The 20790-nt window shown below is 56.3% G+C and overlaps 1 protein-coding gene across 1 annotated transcript in view; it reads right to left on the reverse strand.

Moving 5' to 3' along the window:
* Uck2 (uridine-cytidine kinase 2) overlaps nucleotides 1-20790 on the reverse strand; it is a 61318-nt gene that overhangs the window by 17985 nt on the left and 22543 nt on the right. The window lies entirely within an intron of this gene.

Consider the following 20790-nt stretch of genomic DNA (forward strand, 5'->3'; position numbering starts at 1 on the left):
TTAATCATTGAGAGTGATTTCCTTTGCTTGCGTGACACTTTTGCATTTTAACACAGATGAGCATTTTAAACTACTTTTGGCTTTGAAACTGCAGACCTGCTCCCCACCCCCAAAATCACAGAAGGTAAAACTTGCAGGTGACTTTCATCTAAAAGCAAGAATAAACCAAGTTTTTAAACATCTGTAGGTCAATGGCTCCCTTTTCCTAACTGGCACATGTTTCTTACGTCCCAAGGTTGCAGGAGAATAGTATACACCTGTAGTCTCTACTAATGAAGCATCCAAGAAAACGTGGGCGGGGGGACGGGTTGTCCCTCATGAAAATCAAGGGACACAGCAGAGTAGATAAAGGGACCAGGGGAGGAGTAAAGAGAGAAAGGGGAAGTGCTGAGGAATGCTATCAGCCAAATAATAGTGTTACATCGTGTATATGACCGCACACGTAACAACAAATCCTACCATTGGGTAGGACTACAAATCACCAACGTAAAAAAAAAAAACACGGGGGGCACCTAGAAGTCTGGAGAACAAAAATGGAGAGATTCAGGGTGCCAGTTATGAAATGGTCATTCTAGTCATGGCATGTTCTGTCTGTCGTTGAAACACGTTAGATGCTCTGATATGAACAGTGATCCCACCACCAAACACGCAGGAAGAAGAGCTGTCCCACCTGATTTGCAGATCAGTTTCCTTAGCCCAGGCATGACCTGGGGCCTGTGCTTTAAGCCTGGGCTAACGAGCAGACATAACAGCGACTGTCTTTACCTGATGCCCACCTGGCTATCTCCTTCACTTCAGATCCCTTTCCCCTAATCCTGAAACCCCGTCCCTTCAAATGGAAACAGGGCTTTGGTGCACACCTGTAACCCCAGCCACTCAGGAGGCAGAGGCAGGAGGACGGCAAGTTCAAGGCCAGCCTCAACAACATAACAAGGCTCTAAAAGCAACTTAGTGAGACCCTGTCCTAAAATAAATAAGAAGGGCTGAGGAGGCGACTCAGTGGTTAAGCACCCCTGGGCTCCATCCATCGGTACAAAAAAAAAAAAAAAAAGAGTCACTTAATGACGAGGGTCTGAGCAGGCAGGCAACCAGAGGCCTTGAGCAGCTGAAAGCAGGAGCAGATGCCACCTTCACAGTGGGCTAGGGCTTGAAAGCGCCACGGTATCACAGTCCAGTGCTGCAGGGCTCCACTTTGGTGGTGGCTAGAGCAGCCAAAATCAGAGAGAGAGTGAGGCGTGGCTGCCAGGAGTGAGGGGAGGCGAGTTTCGGAAGTGTCTGCTGGCTGGTGTCCATTCACAAGACGAGGCCTGGAGACTAGTTACAACGGTAATGTGCTTCACACCACTAAATTCACACCTCGAAGTCATCAAGATGAGCCAGGCGCGGTGGCCACACCACAATCCCAGTGACTAGGGAGGCTAAGGCAGGAGGACCGTGAGTACAAGGCCAGCCTCAGCAACTTAGGGAGACCCTGTGTTAAATGGGTCCAAAGTGGAGCCCTGCAGCACTGGACTGTGATACCGTGGTGCTTTCAAGCCCTAGCCCACTGTGAAGGTGGCATCTGCTCCTGCTTTCTGCTGCTCAAGGCCTCTGGTTGCCTGCCTGCTCAGACCCTCGTCATTAAGTGACTCTTTTTCTTTTTTTGTTAAAATAAAAACTAAAAAGGGGCTGGGGATGTAGCTCAGTTGGTAGTGTCCCAAGTTCAATCTCAGTACCACAAAAAAGAAGTTAGGGAAAACTTTATATTATGTGTATTTTGCCACAATTAAAAATCATTATTATTAGAGCCAAAGCTGACAGTGGGCTCAGTGACCTCACTTGGTTATTAGCCCCACGTGGTGGGAACGACTGGTACGCCCGACGGCCAGGGCCCCTCCCAGCCAGGCTGGCGCTGCTGGCTTTGCAGTGTATCTGCGATGATCCTGCCCTTGCCAGTCTGGCTCTGAGAGGGGCAGGCAGGTCTGCTGGGGCTGGGAGCTGGCTCTGGATCCAAAGTCAAGGCGAGGTCGACACGGGATCTTGGGAAGGAGACGGAACTCTGAGGACCGGGAGAGTGACTTGCTTGGCGGTGGGAGACATTTTTCATTTCACTCCATTCCAGGACGAGGGAGCCAACCAAGCTAGGGCCAGGGTCTCACGGTGTCACCGAACCTCACGCTGAGACTCATCACCAGTGACAAGCATGAGCAGGACATGCCTTGGGGCAGGCAGCTCAGTCATGCCTGGGCCAGGCGCCCCCGCCACGCCCTCCAATGACACGCGGCTGCCCCTCAGGACCAGGCCACGGAGCCTGCTGTCTGTGGACCTGGGCCTCTGAAGCCACGAGCCCCGAATAAACTTTTCCTCCTTGAAATCGTTCTCGTCAGTCTTTAGGTCACAGCAGCGAAAGAGGACAAAAATGCCCGGAGTGTCAACGCCGTTTGTGCTGCCTGTTCCCGGCCATCAGCCTTGACTTGGGCTCCAGGGAGTCCACTCTAGTACAAGCTGCTCGGCAGAGGTGGCCGGCTGTGCGCCAGGTCCCACTCCCGCGTCAGCCTCCCAGCTCCCTCAGCTCCCGGCGGCCAGGGCAAGCTCTGGTCAGGCAGATAAGCAGAAGTCTTACGCGGCAGCTTCCCGGAAGCCTTAACTCATTAACTGACCCTCCTTCTGCTGGGAGAACGTGATAGCCAGAGCTTAAGCACCAGCTAAATGAAGGAGCCAGAGACCGGGGTGATCACAGATCTAGGAGGAGGACAGGTCAGGGCTAAGGTCTCACTGAGTTGCCAGACTTCACACTGAAGCCTGATCACCAGCCAAGATTAGCAGGAGGCCTTTCAGGGGCGAGAGGCCCTGGGGAGGCTCATCCTCTACTGGAGGCTCATCCTCTGCTTTCCAGCGCAGGTGGACAAAGTGTTCACCCCTTTTACCCTCCTGCCCCTCCCGCCACAGGACGCTGCAACAGGTGCCACTGGAGCGGAGTGCAGCCTCAGCACGGCAGAGCCAGCACCTCGACCCCGGCTGCAGCCCGGGAACTGGGCAAGGAAGCCTGCTCCTGAGCAGTCGCGCCCAGCAGGGCCTGTCGCGGAAGGCGACGGGCCATCCGTCCAGGCCACTCACGGAGGGCTGTCGCTTGCAAAGGGGGTCCTCCCGGTACTGATGCTCGCTGTGAACGCCCCTCTAAAGCTGGGGTCCTCCTCGGCCACAAGGAACTCACCAGCCCACTCATTCCCACGTGCATATTCACCGAAGGTGAGGCGGGAGCACTTCCCTGAGCCAGCTGGACCCTCCCGGTCACCTGCCAGCCTCAAGGTATCTGCCCATGAGGCAGAACAGAGTTAACAACCTCCAACCTTTCAGCACAAGGAGGAGTCCAGGAGACCGTGGACAGCACTGGATGAAAAGCCCACAGGTCCTACAGAGAAGCCCATCCCAAGAAGGCCCAGCCGAGAGGACGTCGGAGAGAAATCCTGACGCTCGCAGGCACCCACCTACGTCCCAGGACTTTCTGGTGACTGACCAACTCATTGAGCTCTGTGGCTGAAAGAGACCTAAAACCCTCCTGGGCTCATGAGATCCCAAGGCTGGCTCTGCACTCTTCAGAGGCACCAGTGCTTAGAGATGAGACGGGCCGGAACCAGCCGAGGGTGGCGAGCCCGTGAGCCCTCTCAGGACGTGCGGCACACCAGGACTCTCCTACGGACGTCAGCCACTGAGTATCTGAAGGGGCTTCCAGGAGCCCCAGGCCTCAAGCCTGAGAACGCGCAAGCCCTTTACATCTGCATACAACCTACACGCATCCTCCTGTCCCCTCAAACTCACCTTCGGAGGACAGAGACCACCTCACACAGCACGGTGTGAACAGCAGTCGGAGCAGCCCAGAAAAAGGCTGCACACGCCTGGTGCAGCTGCCTCTGCTAAGGACGCGTTCTCAACCTGAGGTTGGCCAAAACAGGCACGCATAACCTGCGGAGACGGAGGGCAACCTCTGCCGTGGGCTCCGCATCCCCGCCTTGTGCATTAGGAAACATGGTCACAGAGAAGCAGACTAAGTGACCTGCCCACGATCACAGGTTTGGAGAACGGCTGACAGAGCCGACGGTGGGACAAGCACCCTTGACCACTGCCAGGAGCCCATGGAGCCTCTTCCCTTCCAGGGCCACAGTGGCCAGGGCACAGGGCCTTGCTACTGACGCTGGCGGGCGTCAGAGGGCAGCCTTTCTGATAAACACTCACTAGAAGAGGAGATGGGCCCCTTGGCTCCTCCACAGTGCACTGCTTGGTGGCACATGGTGGCTAGGGACACGCTGAGGCCCACACGCCTGGAGAGAAATGGAGGGACAGTGCTGAAAACCTCGGCCCACTATGCGGTGACCAGGGCCCCTTTGGGAATGCAGTACAGATGGAGCCCGACCTCGGGCCTCCCAGGCAGCACGGTGCACGGGCAGGGAGAGCACAGCGTGCCTCAGGATGCCCTGCGGCGCTTCCGGGCTGAGGGCCACACAGCACAGGCGCTGCGTGGAGACGGCACTGAGTGCTCCACTGGACGAGGCCGACTCTGCCACTCCAGTGATCCCTATCCAGACTGGGAAGGCTTCCCAGGGAACAGACTCCCGGTTATCAGAAGGTTTCCATTTCCTCTTTGGTTCTCCCCCAGCATCCACATCTCATGCCCAGCTACGGAGCAGAGGTACAAGGGATCAAACCAGTGCCCAACAGCCACTGCCCGACCTTCTGTGTAGACAGCACCCTTTACTGAATTTGAAAACTCAATTTAGAGCTGGGCATAGTGGTACATGCCTTTAATCCCAGTGACTTGGGATGCTGAGGCAGGAGGCAAGTTGAAGGCCAGCCTCAGCAACTTAGCAAAACCTTGTCTCAAAATAAATAAAAAGGGTTGGGGGTGCAGCCCAGTGGTAGAGCAACCCTGGGTTCAATCCCATACCATAAAAGGGAAAACTCAATTTATTACTTACTCCTCACCACTTCTGAAGAGAGGGGCTCAAATCCTCCATAGCAGCCTCAACTCCCTGCTGTGTCTTCTGCTAGATTCTGCCACATCTATCACTCACCAATACATCCAGGGCACCAAACTCTAGGACCCAAAACGTTAAGAAAAAACAAGTGCAGAGGCACACTCTAACCTCAGGACGCTCGGGGCTGAGGCAGGAGGATCACAAGTTCAAGGTCAGTCCCAGAGCAGGAGATGTAGCTCAACAGTGCATCATTTCTGCCTTCCATCTCCAGTACAGGGGGGCAGGGGGTGGTGGGCAACGGGCAACCACAGAAAATAACCCCCAAAGCTATGAAGACCGTGTTACTGTGGGAAGGACAGAGAACTCAGCACTTTGGAAGCCACACGAATCACCAGGGCTAATCTACCGACAGAGAGGGAGGCAGCCGTGCCTTGGACGTCGTAGCACCTGTGAGGACCTGGGAAGCTGCAGGCCCGCCCAGCTCTGCACCTGTTCCTCGGCCGCCGGCCACCAGGGCCCGACAGGCCTCACGCCGCCCAGGGCCGTCCACACTCCTCAGAGCCACCTGCCGCGTGAGCAGCACAGCTCCTGGGCCTCGTCCAGAGGAAGCGCACGAGGCTGCAGGAGCGTCAGGAAGCTCTGTAGCAACCGGCGCCAGAGGCCCTTCTCCCCCTCAGACTGCAAGGACCGCCTGGAACTCCGGTCAGGCTGAGTCAGAAGGAACGAGGGGCGGCGGCACCGCACGAGCAGGACAACCCCACGCGTGACCCAGCGCAGGAACAGAAGCGAGCTGGTGGCTGCAGGTTGAGGGACAAGGGGACGCGTCCTGAAGCCCATGCAGTGCACGCAGCGAAGGGGGGGGGCGCGGCAGAGACTACGAGCACCTCAAACCCAGAAGGCCCTCTTCTGCTCCTCCACATTTGTGATCCCAGAAATCACGCTCACCTTCGAAATTCCGTTTTCCTCACGAAGCACTGCCAGTGCGTGGCTGGCGGAGACGAGCCCGTGCTTTCCCTGGGGCAGCTGGATTTGGGGTGGGAGCCCACAGGCTGATCCTGTGTCACGCCCCACCTGGTTCCCAGAACCCCAGCACATGACCCAGCTTGGGAGAAGGTCCTCGCAGGTGTGACCAAGGAACTGGTCTTGAGACCAGGTGGATCTGAACTAGGAAACTGGAAAGGTGAAGGCAGAGCCAGGCAGAGCTGCCGAGGCGAGGCCAGGACCGGAGTCTGCAGCAGAGGCAGCACCCGGCCAGGAGAGAGGTCTGGCCACTCTCCAGCAGTCCCTCCAGGCGCGGGTCCTCTTGTCAACTGAGGCGACAACTGTGTTGCTTCAGGCCACCCAGTCTGGAGGAATTTGTTCCAGCAGCCCTTGGAAACTGACACCCTGGCCAGATTTTAAGAGGTGAATTTAATTTGGCTTTTTTTTTTTTTCTTTCATTTTTTTTGGTACCAAGGACTGAATCTGGAGGTGCTTAACCACTGAGCCACATCCCCAGATCTCTTTGATTTTTATTTTGAGACAGATTCTTGCTAATTTGATTGGGGTCTCACTAAATTGCCAAGCCTGGCCTCAAACTTACAATCCTCCTGCCTCAGCCTCCTCAGTCATTGGGCCACCAACAGATTTGGATTTGTTTTTTTGTTTTCCTAAAATCACAACAGATATGAGCACTTTCTTCTATTTAAGTACCCTCCTGTTCTTCTCCACTCCCAGAGGATACGTGCCCATAAAGACATGTCATTACAGTCTATAATCTTTTCTTGCATAACTTTTTGTTTGCTCTGATAGTAAACTCTTCTCTCGGGAACTCAGGCGTGTCTGCTTCACAGAATACTCCAGTTAATAATTATTGCACACACAAAACAGACCTGCTGAGCAGACAATCTGCTGTCCCTTGTTGGCAGGAGTTGCTGGTAGACCCAGCAGGAGCTTTAGGGTCTTCAAAGCCCACAGCGATCGCTGTGGGCAGATGTGCAAACAGTACCACTTCAGGGCGCCTCCGGGAGGATGGGTCTGAAAAAGCTAGACGGAGGAGGACCACCACCCACCCCACGGCCTCGGAAACGGCGGGGCCCTCTAGCACCAGTCTGGGTGCTCGAGACTGGGCGTGACCCAACTGCACCGCACCTGCCCTCCGCGTGCCAGCATCCCCACCTGTGTCCCTGCACAACGGGCTCCAGAAAGCCACGCCCCAAGCTGCGGCCTGAAGAGCGGGCTCTGTGGAATCGCCCTCTTCTCGAATGCGCACCGACGACCCCTCCGCACAGGCCCAGCACTGTACCTCTGCAGCTCAGCGGGGAACTGCGCCACGCGCCCCACCGAGGTCCCTCACTCACGTCCGTAACACCGTTCAAGGCGTTATCACAGCACCAAACCGGGACCCAGCTACAGCTGCACCACAGTTACAAAGTGAGGCCCGGGAAAGAAAAGGCTTCCACACCTCTTCAGCTCTCTCCAGAGCCACCTGAGAAAGCAGGGCCCAGAGCCAGCTCCGCCCCTGCACTGCCGCTTCTACCTCCACTCTGCAACTTACATGCGCAGAAAGGAAGTCTCAGGCAAAAAACTCCATACACATTCAAATCACAAGGCAGTCCTTCAATAAGCAGGTGGAGCGGGCGCAGCAGAGCACACTGTTCTCCCAGCAACTCAGGAGGCTGAGGCTGGAGGAGCACAAGTTCAAAGCCAGCCTCAGCAACTTAGGGACACTATGTCTCCAAACAAAAAAAATAAAAATAAAAAGGCTGGGGATGGGGATGCGGCTCAGTGGTTAGGCACCCTGGGTTCAATCCTCAGTAACAAAAAAATAAGAAGCAGGTGGTGGACTCAGAAAATGACTCATGCATAAAATTAAAATTAGAGCACTATAGTTCTGGTAATGATGAAGGCGAGGGTAGTTAATGGCTGAAAAAGAGTGGCTCGGTCTACACTGAGATCATGAGGAACTGCAGGGAGACCTGCAATAAGGAGAGCAGGTTGTTCGTAGAAAAGATTAAGGGCGTTGAAAAGAAGAGGCTGGGAAGAAGGCCATCCTCCCAATGACCAAGCAGAGAACTCAACAGGAAGGACTTCCACACCAAGGTGCTGAGCAAACAGGGAGAGGCAGCTGTTTTCTCATTATAAAAACTGCTGCATAATAGCCGGAGGGGAGGGGAGGGAGTGAGTGAGAGAGCAAGATCGAGTGAAAGCAAGACAGACAGACAGACAGACACACACACACACACACACACACACACACACGTAAAATAAAGAAAAGTTGTCGTTCTGGTGTTCGAGTTTGTGATCCCAGAGACTCAGAGAAGGCTGTGGCAGGAGGATTGAAAGTTTAAAGCCAGCCTCAGCAACTTAGTGAGGCCCAGGCTCAAATAAAATATAAAAAGGGTTGGGGATGTGGCTTAGTAGCTCAGTGCGCCCGAGTTCAATCCCTGGTACCCCCCAGTCCAAAATCTAACTTCCTGATTTTCTCCATTTGCCTTCCTACTTTAAATGAGGTCCAAAATCTTTGATGGACCTAACAGGTTTCTGTGTGTGAAACTAGTCTGCTGGGGTCCTGTATTCACTTGTTATTAGATGACTTGATTGCTGATTTACAACAGTTCTTCACATACCAAGAAAGCTGGCTGCTTCTCACGGGGATCACACGTTCCTGGGGGTGGAGTTCACGGTGCTCCACCACTGAGCTACATCCCCAGCCTGCTTTGTTTATTGGAGACAGGGTCACACCAAGTTGCTGAGGCCGGCTTGGAACTTTCATGGGTCATAAATTCTTTTTCAGTCAACTATCTTTTTACTTTAAAGAAATATTTCATAATGAAGTCTAATAGTAATTAATGTCTGATCATCCAGAGTTTGTTTACGTGCTGTATTAGGAAAACGTCCTCACCCTGAGACCTCTCTCCTCATGCCCCGGCTTCCCCATCCAAGCCTGCTCTCCTATCCAGTGGCTCTCACCTGAGTCCTCAAATTGACCACAGAGGACCACAAGAGGGCACCAACCCAGTGGCTCCCTGAGAGAGAAGATGGGCCAGATCCCCAGGAGGGCAGAGTGCAAGCACCTGCCGGCAGCAAGGGCTGGAGAGGGGGTAAAGGAATGTCCCGTGATCGCAAGGCCTGGCAGAGAGCAGCTGTGTCTCTCAACACGAGGGTCTGCCTCTGACCGCTGCTCACAGGTGGGCGCATACCTGCGGGCCAGGCCTGTGGCCTGAGGATCCAAGGCTCCCCTGTGAAGCACAGGGCACTTCCCCCCCACTTCCCCAGAGAATTCCCCGTGGGCATTCTCTGAAGGGGGGGGATCCCGCTGTCGCCCCCAAACGGCCTGATCTGCACACACACAACCCAGGAAACCTGCACTGGAGAAACAGGCCCAGAGAAACAGCACCAGAGCTGAAGACACCAGGCTCCCCATTGCACTTGGACCAGCTCTGCAGAAACCTGTGAGGGACTCGCCTCAGGAGTGAGGGCCGCCTCTCCAGCAGAGCCGCTCCGCCAGGCCCAGCTCCCTGGGCCTCCGAGGGGTGGATCATCGTCCCCGTCATGATGAAGTTCCTTTCAACAGCAGACAGTGACTCGTGCTGCCCCCACTGCACCCCACACATGGAGGTCACCTTGACACAAAGACCTGCAGAGCGTGGCGACACTGGACTTGCAGGGGCAGCTTGAGGCCACACCACACACACATGGGGCAGCCAGACTGCATCAAAATCAACAGAGCAGAAAGGGAGACCTGGCATGGGAACACCATTCCCGTGCCAGGGGGTCACAGCCTGGGGATGAGGAAGTCCCAGGGCTCACACACCAGGCAGGGATCGAGCGTCTCCAAGAGAGGCATGTGGCCTGCAGACCCGAGACAGACTTCCAGGTTTCCTCGGGGTCTCCTCCCTGTCCCCTCCCCATCCCCTCCTTGTCCCCTCCCTGTCCCCTCCAGGTCTCAGGTCTCCGGTCTCCTCCAGGGTCTCCTCCCAGGTCTCCTCCAGCTCTCCTCTGGGTCTCCTCCCGGGTGGGTTGGGTGGCTGCTCTGGTTCTTCCCGTGGCTACTTCGCTTTTGTGTTTGTAAGACTGGAGGCTCAAAGGGTGGACGTGCTCGGCTGCAGCACACTTCGGGTTTCTCTTTGGTTCAGTTCTGAGTCCACTCATTTCTCCCTAAACCTCAGATGAACTCAGGGAACCTGCTCTATACCATGAGCTTTGTCACTGAAGAAAATGAGCAGAGTGAATCAAACTCAGTTCTGAACTCTCCGTTGTAACAAGAAATAACACAGATCTTAACAGGGAAAAAAGACATGCCACATGGACACCATCCTAGAAATGCAAATGGAAACCACAACCACTCTTTCAAGCCAGAGAGGAGGGCAATTATTAAGAAGAAGAAAAATCAACAGAAAGCAAGTCTGAGCTCCGAGTGGTGAGCTCGGGGGTGGGTGCGCCTCTGCGCAGGCAGCGTGGCCAGGGGCTCTCCTCCAGAGCCAGATGGGTCTGCTGCAAGATGCGAGGGGCCAGCTACGGACATGGGACTGGACGAACTGACAGTGAGCACCCGGACGCCCGCCACCCGTCGCTCTTCGCGCGAGAGCAGAAGCCACCCGGACCAGCCGCTCCACGGCGGCAGATGAAGGCTGCACAATTGCGCTCCGTGCGGACAATGGAACGCGGCCACGGGAGCTAGAGACTGACACAGCCGCACTCGGGGAAAGCAAGCCGGTCACGCTCTAGGGTCCCCCTGGATGGCCCCCCAGAGCAGCTGGGTGTGCCAAGGCAAAGGACAGCGAGGTGGCCGGGGCCGGGGAAGGCGAGGAAGCCCTGCAGCGGAGGCCCAGGCGGCCGCACACACCCGAAAGCTGCCGAAGGCTCTACCCTGTAGGGAGCTACCTGTCCACCCTGCTGCTCTCCCCACTGCTGCGCCGTGCGTGCGGAGCAAGGCCGGGGCCGTGCCGCGGCGCCGGGCAGTCACTAGCACCAGAGGAGCTCCAGGTTCACAGTGGAGACACTCCCTGGAAGCTCCCTGCACAGGGCGGGCTGCTCCCCACACTTTTCTCCCCGCAGACTCGGCGTGCTCAGTGACAGCACGCCTGATCCCACCAAGTCCTGCACAGTCACATCCATCTTCCAGCAGCTCAGGCGTGGGCTCCGCCTCTCCAGCCTCCGCTGACTTGCCATGCTGGGAAGCCTCTCTGAGTGGCGCCGTTGGCAGGGCTCCGCCTCGCCCCGCCCCTCGCCCCGCCCCACCGCCTCTGGGTGGCGCCCATTGGCAGGGCTCCGCCTCGCCCCGCCCCTCGCCCGCTCGCCCCGCCCCTCGCCCCGGCCGCCTTCCACTCAAGGCCCTCTCAGGTCCCAGCCCCAGGTCAGACCTGGGAGGCAAGCCCTGGCCCAGGAGCGAGCCACACGTCCCCTCAGTGCCCGGTGCCTCTGAAGCCAGACCTCCTGGGCTGAGCTCCCCGCAGCTGCCGCATGCCCGGTCTGCGTACCCGCCGGTGCTGCCGCTGGCTACGGCCCTGGATGTGTGGCTAGGCATTACAAGGACGCTCACCCCGGGGCCCTTGACCACCTCATCATGGTGACTACCTGAAGAGTTTTATACTAAAGGGAAGGGACAGTCTGTCGGTGGCTGTCATGCGGGGAGAGGGGAGAGGCAGTAACACAGGAGACCCCTCTTTTTCCATGATAAAAATACGACTGCATGGAAAGAAAACCAATGACCCCCAAAAAAAAGGCTAGACAAGAGAAGCGACTGGGACGGACCTGCTGCGGCTCTGCTGCCGCCCTCGCTGCCCTGCTGGGTGCACCTGGGAAACTGCCACAGCGCTGCCAGCAGCAAGGCTTCTGCCACAGCCCAACCACACGCAGGACATGCGCACCCTGACCAGCGGACTCCACCTCTAGAATCCGTCCCAAGGACGCAATTACAAACAAAAACACGTACTGCCAAACATGGCCACCACTGCACAGAAGGGTACCAACCTACACAGCCGCAGGTGGTGGGCACCATTACATCCTGGTACTCTACAGACACAAGAAGTGTGCACAGCTGCCCAGTCACGTTCCAGAGGAGAGCTGGTAATGTGCAAACAGGCAGGACACACCACCCAACAGTGCAGTCAGTGGGGTGGACACGGTCCACGTCCACAGACTCGGTCAACCACACACTGAAAACGTTCAGTGCTATGGTGACAAGATATGAGAGTCAAGTCACAATAGCTAGATTGTGGAACCAACCGAGATGCCCTTCAGTTGGCGAATGGATAAAGAAACTGTGGTGTACATATACACAATGGAATATTACTCAGCCATAAACAAGAATAATATTATGGCATGTGCTGGTAAATGGATGAAGTTGGAAAATATCATGCTAAGTGAAATAGGCCAAGCCCAAAAAACCAAAGGCCAAATGTTTTCTCTGATAAGTAGATGACGATACATAACGAGGGAGGGGTAGCGGGGGAAAGAGAAGCATGAGGATGGTGTAGAGGAAAATGGTGCAGGAGGGGGTGGGGGAAGGAACCGAGACAGACATCGTTACCCTAAGTACAGGTATGATAACATGAATGTCATGAATCTACATCGTGTACAACCGTAGAAATGAAAAGTCGTACCCCATTTGTGCACAATGAATCAAAATGCAGTCTGTAAAAATAAAAAGTATATGAGGGCCCCCCAAAAGCTCAAGTGTGAGACAGCCCAACAATGTTCAGGTGAGATAATGAGGTCACAAGAGCTGCGACCTCCATCAGTGGACTGATCCCCTGACACAGATTAACTAGGTGGTAACTGCAGGCAGGAGGAATGTGGCCAGGGAGGTGGGTCACGGGCAGAGGTGGGGGGTGCCTTTGGCGTCTGTGTTTTCTCCCTGGTGGGCAGAGCACTCTCTGCTTCCTGGTTGCCACGTCCTGAGCTGCTCTCCTCCTCCACACCCTCCTGCCATGACGTTCTGCTCCCCTGGGGCTGAGAGCTAGGGACTTGACCATCCATGGACTGAACCTCTGAAACCATGAGCCAAAATAAACCTTTCCTCCTCTAAGTTGTTCTTGTCGGATCTTTTTGTCACAGCAATGAAAACCTGACTATATTCAGCAAAAATATAATGCACCTATACTAAACATATGTACCTTCCTAAACAATACAGTAGTAAAAACTATTAACAGCATTACATCTTTTAGAAAGTACTCTAAGTGTGATTCAAGTATCCAGGAAGACAGCATGGATGATATGCAAATACTAAGCCATTTTAAAAGGATTTTGAGCATTCTCAGATTTGGGGAGCAGGGGAGTTCCTGGAATCATTTTCCCACACACCAAGGAATGGCTGACTGTAAGATCTCAAGTTCCATAGATGTGTATATATAAAAAAGCTTAGAACCGAATTTTATAGTGTAACAGTTACGCCTGGGAGATGGAGGTGCAGATCATTTTCTTCCTTTATCCTAATTTTTTATGTACTAAGTAAGGCTCAAAGCAGGATGCAGTCCAACCCTTAACCCCACACACAAGATTCTGACACCCGTAGAAAGAAAACATCTGTTTCGGAAATGTCACTTCAAGACATTCATCCTCAGGAAGTGCCGGGGAGTGACGCTGGTCAAGGTCACACTGTCCTACTGTGTGCATGTGCAGACCCGTGACAACAAATCCCGTCTTCATGCACAGCCATGATGCACCAACAAGAAAACGTGGGGAAAACCCATCCTCATTTACTGCCCTGGGGAGGGTGAGACCACCACAAAACCCAAGGCCCACGGAGATGGGCAGATCCAGGACCCTGGCATGTGAGGTAACCTGGGTGTTGAGAACAGAAATGACCAGAACTCGGTGAGTAATGAAGCGTGTAAGAGGCCGCCACACTGCTCACACTCGCTGGTAGTGTCACGTACTCTGGAATGCTCTCTGCCACACACTAAGCCAGTCTGCACAGCCGCTGTCAGGACCCCCGATGATCTTGTGACTCCACTGCCAACACTCAGCACTGACGGAAAACCCGGCTGGGGCTCGGCTGCACAAGGTCACGCAGACTCTTCTCCGTGCATCCAGCATCGGTTCCGAAAGCGGCAGTGCTCCCCCACCCCACAGGCCCGTGGCTTGAGGACGTTTCCATCTTGACAAAACAACCCTGTAGCCAGTCCCCAGCTTACAGACCTATGGCCACTGAGAGGTCACTCACTGGGCTGAACAGGGAACACATTTCCCCACCAGTGAGAGACACCGGGTCCCAGCTTAACCTTCGTGCCGTGCTGGGCAAACAACCCAGGACCTGACACATGCCAGGCAAGCATGCCACTGCAGAGAGACGGCCCAGCCGCAGCCGGCTTCTGACGCCAGCTTCCAGGGCCAGCTTGACACGCATGCTGGTGAAACGCTAAAGGCATTTCAGGAGAAGAGGACACCGGTGGATGCCCAGAACTGCGGCAGCGCGGGCACATGGAGACTGCCGTGCTCCCCAGTCTCGGCTGCGTGCTCCCACAGCTGAGGGGCGACGGGGCTTCTCCAACACCAGTTGCCCGCAGCACCCCTCCACCTGCCACCCAGCCCTCTAGTGTGTCCCCGAGATGGCCCCCCAGGGCCCAAATCCCTCTAAGGGCAGATCTGGGCCCCCAGAGCTGGGCAGACAGTGCCCTCTGGCTGGACGTGGCAACAGTCCTGTGGCTCAGATCCCAGGACCATGACGACATACTTCCTGGGTCTCCAGCCAGCTGGCATCTGAGGCTAGGCAGTGGACCCACCTCTAGGCAGCTGAGTGCCTATCAGAATCCCTGCTTTAGATAACGTTTTGCTTTGTGTTCAGGAAAGTCCTTCCATTCGTTCTTAATTTCACATCCAAATCTAACAAGCTTCTCCAGGCTTCAAAAGCCACCAAGAGGGAAGCAGAAGGAGACCCCTGGCTTGGTGAGCGCCTCCCTCTAGGCTGGGCACAGGAGGAAGCCGGGTTCAGGTGTGCTGCCGAGGTCGCCGAGGTTGGGTGGCTGGGCAGGTCCACTCGGCGGCTGCTCGGGAAGCTGACGTCTAGGATTACATTGTCCCCAGTGTTGTTCTCAACGGGCCCCTGAAAGCTGCTGCCCCGAATGTCAGGCAGATGGCGTTTGGCGCCAGGGCCTCCATGCCTCTCCGCCCCAGGTGCCTGGTGTGCCTTCTGCCGCAGCACTGTCCTGGTCCTTCCTTCTGGCGAGAGCAGCTCTGAGACTCCGCGGCTGCAGAGCAGCTTGAGGACACACCCAGCGCAGCGGGGGACTCAGGGCCTCCTGCCACTGAGACCCAGGGCTGGAGAACAGGTGAGACCACACACGAACAGTCGGGAGCCAAGCCAGGCCACGTGGATGTTTCCAGGCAGGTGCTGAGCATGGCTCCCACCAGGGGGACAGAAGGACCCAGGATTTAAGTCCATGAAGGCAAGAACCTACGAGTAGACTCATGAAAGAACAGAAATGACAAGGGCCTCTCTCAGAGCCCCTCTGTCAAGTACTGCCCAGCAACTACTGAAAATCACGAAAGAATGGCTAAAACTGGGGCCACGAAGCTGGCATTTTTTGCGGGAAGCAGCACGGTGAGGGAAGAGACGCAGGCTGGGTCACACAAGCTGCTGAGTCTACATGTGGTTTCTGGGCTCAGGTGGCTCCCCGTCCCTGAGCCTCACCAGGCAGTAGCCCCCATCTGACAGGCACTGAGAAACACTCCAGAGGCAGACGGCGTTGGCAGCTGACGGGTGGTAGCTGGCGAGGCGCCGCTACAGTCTGCAGTTTGTGCTCCCCAGAACCGGCCCGCGGAAACTTGATCCACAGGCAGTGGTATGAAGAGAGGGCTGGGGTGCGGGTCGGATCACAAGGGCCCCGCCCCCGCCCTCACGAGCGGGACTGCTGCCCTTGGGGTTGGGGGTTGAAGCCACGTGAGGTCGCACAACAAGCACCTTTTGCAAAGCCTGACACCACGACGGCTGTGGCCTTCCTGTGGACCTCCAGCCAGTAAGTTCTACTGTTTACTAACTGCCAGTCTCAGGTGTTTTGTCACAGCAGCCCAGAGAGACTTAGAGTTGCCTTATTTTCTTTTTTTCAACAAAGAGCAGTTTCAAGCACCTACAAGTTCCTGGTAAAGGATCAAGTCTTTTAGGTTGACCATGCAGACTTGGTCCCCTACTGCCTCTCGGTTCCAAAGATGCTAATGGACAACAAGTGAGTAAAGAACAGTGAACAGATGCAGTCTGAGATGAAGGATCCACTCTGCATGAAAGTCCCACACCATCGCGGGAGGTGATCTGGAGGCCGACAACCACGGTCCCCTCCCCTTCTAACCACAGTGGCAAGGGCAGCTCGGAAGCAGTGGAGTGTGGTCTTGAAGACAGGGAGAGGGGTAAGCGCAGCCATGAAGGTGGAGACGGGGTCGACAGCCCCCAGCAGGCAGTGGCCTGGGCTGAGCACCAGAGGCTGCCCTGCAGCACAGCAGGCGGGCGCCCCCAGACCAGGTGCCTAGGCTGCAGTGAAATACAAGGGGCACTGAGCTGCGCATCCTGAGCTGCTGCGAAGAACCAAGGAGCCACCAAGGGCCCAGAGGAGGAGGCGGGCGCATCCTGCCAGACCTGAGCTCAGGAGACCAATCCTGTGACAGGGTGTTCTCAGGTCCCAAAGCAGGAGAAGGTTCTGGGATCTGGGACCAAGGGCGGGAATGAGCAGGAAAGCACAGGACCAAGAAGGGACCGAGAGACTGCGGAGAGGCACACCGGGTGACCCAACATGGCTCAGGCGGCGGCAGACTCCAGCAGGAGGGAGGCCGTGGCTCCTACTAGGTGGCTCCTCTAGACATCAGGAAAGCCGGGGCAGCACGGTGCCGCCCCGCCAGCAGACTGCCAGCAGCCTCCTCGCATTCACTCAGGACACGCATCCCAGGAAGTTCCAGACGGGTGGGATGTGGCCTTTACGCGTGTTAACTACAGTCCTCCTCCCTGTGCCATGATGTGCGGCTCTGAACTTTATCTTTTTTATTCTTCAAAATAGTTATTAAACACTTTGTAGCAATAAAAGCAGGACACGCAGGGCAGACGCCAACCTGGAGAATCTGACTCAGGAGTCGCCCAGCCCAACACTGGCTGCTCACCAGGCAGCTCCCAAGTGACACACACCACAGGGCCAGCTCCCCGGCACCGTCACGCAGTGCACACAGCCGGAGCGCCTGGCTCCCGGTCACCTGCCTCCTCAGCAACTGGTCTGTCCTGCAAGAAGGGTCGCCGCCAGCCCACACCACAGCAAGCAGCTTCTGGCTGGGAAGGAGAGCCCCTGCCCAGAGCAGACTCTGCACCTCTAGGTGACCGCCCCGGGCTGCGGCACGGCCTGAGCACCAGGCGTGGAGTCACTGCAGGGCTGTAAGGAGGGGCAGGAAGCGGCAGCTGCTCGCTCAGCACAGCCTGTGACGAGTCCAGACACTTCTGTGGCAAAGCCTGGCATGACCTTCCTGGACGTGGCCACTCTCTAGGGACACGTTCCCAGGGCGCAGAGCAGCTGGTTGCTCAGTTGTCACTCGGCAGCAAACAGTGAATTTAGGCAAGGCTGCATGAGGGCGGATCAGGCACCTCAGCCCCTCTGCTGGACACGCAGGAGCGGGAGGCCAGGGCAGGAGGAGAGCTGGGAGACCACAGCTGCTCCCGGATCCCAGCTGCTGAGCAGCCTCCACTGTCTCCCCAAGGTAGAGGATTGGTGCACCTCCCCTCAGGATGGAGGACACAGACGTTCCAACCTCCGTCCACCTTGCACGGTGGCTGGAAGGCTCCAGAAACGCCAGCATCTCGCGGGTCTCAAAGCTGATCCCCGGATCTGGAGACGTCGCAGGCCTCAGTCCCCTGCAGCAGACGGGGCCTCTCCCTCCCGGGAGCGGCCGACCTCCTCAGCTGGGCGACACTGGTGGCCTGAGGAGGAAGCGCTCCACCCTGCACTCTGCTCCCGCTCCCCTGCGGCTCAGGCCCTCACCTTCCCTCTCCCCAGGGCGCCCTGCCTCCTGCCAGGTGCGCCCCAGGTCGGAGGCCCTCGGTGGTGGGGATACAGCAGGCGCTCCGTGCTCACGAATGCACGCAGGGCTCAGGCGGTCCCGCTGGAGGCTGCCAGGGCCTCCCTGGGCTCCAGGTGGCTGGCAGAGGCGGCATTCAGAAGACAACCCGCCACCCGCCACGCCAGGTGGTGACTCGCCCGGCAGGGAAGCAGGGCAGGAGCAGCCACTCCTGCTCTTCGGCCCCTCCCACCCCTGCAGGAATCCACCCGCCAGGCTGCGCTTCTCTGCTCCACAGGGACCAGAAACAGTGGCAGAGCACTTGCCCAGCATGGTGAGCTACGCCCTGGTGTGCGTTCCTCCCAGCACCACACACCCAACACTCTCAGACTCTGAAAACAAGTTCCAGTTGTCACCTGCGGCTGCCAAAGGCCTGACGCTCACTCTGGAAGTGCGTTCTGATCAGTCATCCGCTGACGCTCTCCACCCCCACTCCGTAAGCCCCGGGCTCAAGAGTTCGGAAGGCCAGTCAAGTCGCCTGGCAAACCACTGGCAGGCAATCTGATGCCACCTAGGGTGACGACCCCGGGGCCACTGGCTGAAATCATCCTAAGCTCTGGTCCCAGGAGTCCCTCCTCTGGCCAATGGCAGGATCAAGACGCAGGTCTGCCAAACAAGAATCAAGACTGAAAACCAAGGGCTCAGGGTTTGAAAACAGGAAGATGTTTTAAAAGCTCGAAGCCTGTGAAGTGCATTACAAATCACTTAAGGGCTGGGGTGCAGCTCAGTGGGAAAGCACTCGCCTAGCATGTGAGAGGCCCGGGGTTCACTCTCCAGCACCCCAAAATAATGCTATTAGGAGGAAAAAGCAAACAAAGCTCACCTAACACTTAAAATGCCTGGCACCAGGCATACAGCTGACACTTAATGTTTGCTGAACACATCCATGCACAGATGGAAACCAGTACCAAAAGTTACCAACTGCTCAAGGACCCCTGTCCGCTTCACAGAAACCAGGATTCAAAAAGACCAAGCCCAGCCTGGGAGCGCGGGGAAGGCACCCATCCCTGAGCCAGTTTTATCACCTGTTACAGGTGTGGACACCTACCTTAAATAATGTGTAACATGTCAGCCCTCCACATCTGCCAGTGCAACCAACCACAAATCCAAAGTACCATCTGCAGAGGCAGAGGGTGCAACTCAGTGGGACACCACGTGCATAGCGTGTGTGTGGCCCTGGGTTCCAAGCCCAGGCACCCAAACTGAGTCGAGTCACGTCGTCGGCAGGTTCCACATCCACCCACAAGATACACAGCTGCAAATTGAAAATATGTGGGGAACTCTTACGTACCTGATGAGCATGCACAACAGACTTACCCTGTCCTTACTCCCTGAACAGGGTAACAGCCACTTACACTGCGTCAGGCACATACGCCGGGCACACCTGGTGTAGAATGTGCAGCAGCCTGTGCGTAAGTTACATGCACATACTGTGCCATTAAGGGGCTTGAGCGTCCATCCGTGGTTAACATTCGTGCATTACACGGTGAATATCTTAAAATACAACACTGAATACCCTCTACACAACAAGACATTTCACTTTATCCTGAAGTGTTCTTTATGGCTTAAAAACATTTCACATTTGTTTTCACAATGTATTCTCATAACACCTGGGTGCCATAGACAGGACAGACCCTTGCATTGAACAGAGATGGCAAACTATAAAGGTTTAGTCGGGCGTGGTGGGGCACACCTATAATCCCCACTTATGTCTCAGTTCAGGAGGCTGGGACAGGAGGATGGCGAATTCACAGCCAGCCTCAGCAACAGTGAGGCGCTAAGCAACTCAGTGAGAACCTGTCTCTAAATAAAACACAAAACAGGGCTGGGGATGTGGCTCAGTGGTTGAGTGTCCCTGAGTTCAATCCCCAGGGCCAAGAAAAAACACTAAGAAGGCCAGTCCACTTCAGCAGGGTGCACGGCACAGAGAGGAAAGTAAATTCATAACATTTTTCTCTCTCTACTCTGTGCCCCACGCTCACCAGGATAAGGAAACAGACCCCGAGCCTCCACCCAGTCTGGCCGGCAGCGACGATCTCAGTGCCCACCCACACCTCAGCACTTCTGGAATTCCACCTGCCCGCCCGGTGGCCCCGTCTCTGCTCACCAGCCTCAGGGCCAGCAGCTTCCACCTTCCCGCCCGGTGGCCCCGTCTCTGCTCACCAGCCTCGGGGCCAGCAGCTTCCACCTTCCCGCCTGGTGGCCCCATCTGCTCACCAGCCTCAGGGCCAGCAGCTTCCACCTGCCCGCCCGGTGGCCCCGTCTCTGCTCACCAGCCTCAGGGCCAGCAGCTTCCACCTGCCCGCCCGGTGGCCCCGTCTCTGCTCACCAGCCTCAGGGCCAGCAGCTTCCACCTGCCCGCCCGGTGGCCCTGTCTCTGCTCACCAGCCTCAGGGCCAGCAGCTTCCAGCAGATGCCCTGGACGCGGCTCCCACAGCACACGCTATGCTGCCCACGCGCTATGCTGCCCGTGGAAACCCTGAGCATGCAGCTCAGAGGCATGCGGTTTAGGTGGGACAGAGGAGCTGGCAAGCGAATCAGGACCCTTGTGCAGGTAAGGCCCGCACCCTGCCATGCGCGACCTGAGTCTGCCAAGGTGTGTGCGCACGCAGCTGTCTCAGCAGGACGGAGGAGGGGGACCCACCATGACAGACGAACCCCTTATTTTGGTACATCTTTGCAGCAACATAAAGGAACAAGATTCAGACAGGAAGGAGGAATAGGTGTTTACAGAATTAGTTCAGAAACCTTGACACATCTGCAGGAAAAGCAGAAGTGGAAAGGAAAGAGGCTCGGGGCCAGAGTGAAGAACGAAAAGCCGCACTGATGG

Source organism: Sciurus carolinensis, chromosome 12, assembly GCF_902686445.1.
Source record: "Sciurus carolinensis chromosome 12, mSciCar1.2, whole genome shotgun sequence".
Lineage (NCBI taxonomy): Eukaryota > Metazoa > Chordata > Mammalia > Rodentia > Sciuridae > Sciurus > Sciurus carolinensis.